General features: G+C 42.5%; 1 pseudogene; it reads right to left on the reverse strand.

Annotated features, from left to right (window-relative positions):
* Nucleotides 1-2,004: 2,004 nt before the first annotated feature.
* LOC145535632 (protein FAM209 pseudogene) lies at nucleotides 2,005-2,457 on the reverse strand (annotated as a pseudogene).
* Nucleotides 2,458-3,731: the final 1,274 nt, after the last annotated feature.

Below are 3,731 nucleotides of genomic sequence, written 5' to 3' on the forward strand. Positions count from 1 at the left end.
ATGACCCGACAGATAGGTTAGTACTTCTAATTCCCAAGGAGCTATGAAATGGTCAAAGAGACCGAAAAGTTTGACCGAGAAAGGAGAGTTCGGTCCACACGCTTTGCCCATTTCTGCTCGGTCCCCAAAGGAGACACTGGGTGCCTCTTGGCATTGGCAGGTCGGTATAAACCCCCGACAGGTTTCTGCCATAAGCCGTATGAGGTCACCGCGGAACCGCAGAGCAGGGCTCCTCACTTCTTTCACGCAGATTCACACAAGCACGCCGTAGAGTTAGTAAAGTACAGCAGAAAACGTGTTCGCTCGGAGAACAAAGAACTAGAGCTCTAAGCATCCTTACCTTGTGGTGAAGAATTCCGGACGAGCCCGCAAGATGAAAGGGTGTTGCTGAGCCACAGAAAAACGGCCGGGATTCTTGGCCTCTGGAGGAGAAGAATTCAATCCTGGGCCAGAGACGAGGCTGGATCGCTCAGAGCTTTGGTGTGATCAAGTTTTATTAAAGTATAAAGGAGATAGAGAAAGCTGACATAGGCATCAGAAGGGGGCAGAAAGAGTACCTCCCTGCTAGTCTTCAGCTGGATGTTATATAGTCACTAGCAGTTTGTTAATGTAAGAAAGGAATGTCTTCAACTCAGAGTGACACCACACCCCTCATCCATAAGATGTATTTTCGAATAATCTGGGCACCGGACATTCCAGGCCATAAAAGGATTGACTTGAATTTTGCAGAAAGGCAGATCATGCAAATAGTTTCATTTACATAGATTAGGGGAACAATGTCTGAGTATAACATACTGGTTTGCCAAGTAGGTTCTGAGCCTTAGGCGAAAGACAGTGTTTGGGGTAAATGCACAGTACATTAACATAGCTTAAGACAAACATTTCCATAAGAAAAATGCATTGGTTAACTCAAAGTTTGAGAGTAGTTAACTTCAGCTGAAACCAGGTGTCATGGCAACACAGTATTTTAAGAGAAACCTCTCAAATTTGTATAGAGAAGGGAAAAAATATCGCTAGTTTGTTTTTTCCTGCCGCTTAAGAGAGATAAAATGTTTGACACTTGCAGCCTATTTCCTCCATTTGGAGACCCCTGGCCTTCCTGCCTGTTGCCCTCTCTCAAAAACGTGCTCAGTGTTATACATGATTTCAAGTTATGAGTCCTTCATGAAAATATTATTAGAAGACTATTTAAGCAAAATAATCACTGATGGTATAAACAGCAGCAGAAGTTCTGCTGAGCAGTAGATCTATTTAAACCTCAGATTAAAGATAAAACTCCTGAAGAATTTATGGTAATAAAACACAATGGAAATGCTGCAATGGAAATACGGAAATAAGATAACTTTTTAGAGTAGACTGGTGAAACTAAAATAATGAGATACCACTACACACTTATTGGAATGGTCAAATACAAAAATCTGACAAACCAATTACTGGCAAAGATGAGGAACCACAGGAACTCTCATTCCTTGTTAGTGGGATTGCAAAATGGTAGAATCACTTTGGAAGCAATTTCTTACAGAGCTAAACATTGTCATACCACATGATCTATCAATTACACTCCTAGACTGCTCATCAAATGATTTGCTAGTTAATACCCACACAAAAACATGCACATGAATTTTATAACAGCTTAATTCATACTCTCTCTCTCTCACCCACAAATTGGAAGCAACCAAAGTGTCCTTTAGTAGACGACTGGGTAAACAAACTTTGGTACATCAACATAGCAGAATATTATTCAAGAATAAAAAGAAATTAGCTAGCAAATCACAAAAAGAGATGGATGAAATCTGAATGAATGTTATAAAGTAAAATAAGCTAGTCTGGAAAAGGTTATACACTGCATGCTGCCAATTATACGACACTCTGGAAAAGGTCAAACTGTAGAGCAAATAAAAAATATCAGAGGCTTTTTTCTTTTGCTTCAGAATAGTTTTATTAGTTTGGATAAGGTATGTCAACAATCAACAATTCCTCTCCTACTCTGACATACAAATCCACTCAATCGGAGTCTTCGTCGCACCAGAGTTCATACAGTGTAATGTTATTGTGTGCATCTGCAGGAACCTCGACATTGGGAGCATTGAGGTTACTGCAGGTTGCCGTGGCAAGTTTCAGATTCCGCACCCTGGACACAAATTTCACAAGGTCCATCTCCAGCTGGGTTAAGGTGGCAAACATATAGTCTTTGTCTGGGGAAGCATTTTTCTTTTTCTGTCCCGGAGAGCCAAATGAACCGCCCTGACAGGCAGGAGGAGTCTGCACATTACTCTCACCACTCTCTCCCATCAACTTCACTGTCACATACATGAGCACAATGAAGAAAAGCCAGGGAAACATGATCTTAAGCCAGTCTCGGGCATGCTCTGGTTGATTTTGCTGAATTAGACTGTATCCTCCGCAGAGCATCTTCCCCTGGATTTCTTCGGCTCTCTCTCTCAGAGAAGTAAACATTAAGGCGCAGACACAGGTAACACCCGTGGAAAAGCACAGGAACCATTTGATGGACCACATGTGAGCCGAGAGGAAACAGCTCCTGGTGCGCTGGTTTGCCCTGGCACCTGGAGACTGAGGACCAGCCAGGGCTGGGCCCTTGGTGACGTCATAGAGGGCCCCGCCCCCACCAGAACCCATGTGGCCATTGTGATGACTTCAGGGCCGAGGGTAAGAAGGCTTGCAGGGGTCAACTGGGAGTAGGGCTTAAAGGGAAATAGCGAAATTTCCAGAGGGCAATTGAAAAAGAGGTGGGGAGTGACAGAATGCCATTTCCATGCCAATGTATTCTTTCTGAACCTGGTGCTCTACTGGGAGGGTGGGTCCGTTTTCGATTTTCATTATTCCATTTGTTGAATCCAAACACTGGGCTGAGCAGAGCAGCCCCATGGGCATGTACCCCTATGGAGCAGAGGGACAAGTGGGAAAGTAAGATATTAAACCAGAGGCCACAAACTAGGAGCCACTGATGTGTTTTGTGTGGCCAACACTGTTCTTAAAAATGACTGTACTCAGTCGCTGTCGTGTGTGACTCCTTGAGACCCCATGGACAGTAGCCCACCAGCTCCTCAATCCCTGGGATTTCCCAGGCAAGAATACCGGAGTAGGTTGCCATTTCCTTCTCCAGGCATAAAGGATGTTTTAGGGCAGTGAAACTATTCTGTATGATGTTATGGAAGATACATGACACTACATATTTGTCAAAACCAGAAGAACCTTACAGCACAAAAAGTAAAGCAATGCATGCATATTTAAGAAAAACTGACATCAAGAATAGAATGCAGAATTTGACTAAAGAATGGAATTATATTACAAATGTATGAAACCACCTCACTAAGATCCCCTGACTTAAGTAACTTCGGAAATGAATGGAGTTTGCAAGACTGAAAGTAAAATATAAAAGCAGTGTAATCTAGTTTATAGTGTTCTTTCTCGTAGGGGTACAGGTTAACAATCCTGATACTGTTACACATGCATACTTGAATTGAGCAGTGAAATAGATGGCCCATGAGTATACATACATATATTTCTTTGCCTTCTTAGCTGAAAGGGCTTAAGAGAAATGATACTCCCAAAATCTGAAAGAAACAATGATGTAGAAATAAGCACAGATCTTGGTTCCCAATCCTCTTTTCCAATAAAAGGAACCAGGCTTCTTGGAGAAATTACTGATTGTAGGGCTCAGAGAGGAAATGTAGAAGAGGAGTCTGGGGGATCTTACTGTATCAAAAAGG

This window comes from Giraffa tippelskirchi, chromosome X (genome assembly GCF_054371585.1).
Source record: "Giraffa tippelskirchi isolate mGirTip1 chromosome X, T2T-mGirTip1v1.2.pri, whole genome shotgun sequence".
NCBI classification, from domain to species: Eukaryota; Metazoa; Chordata; class Mammalia; order Artiodactyla; family Giraffidae; genus Giraffa; species Giraffa tippelskirchi.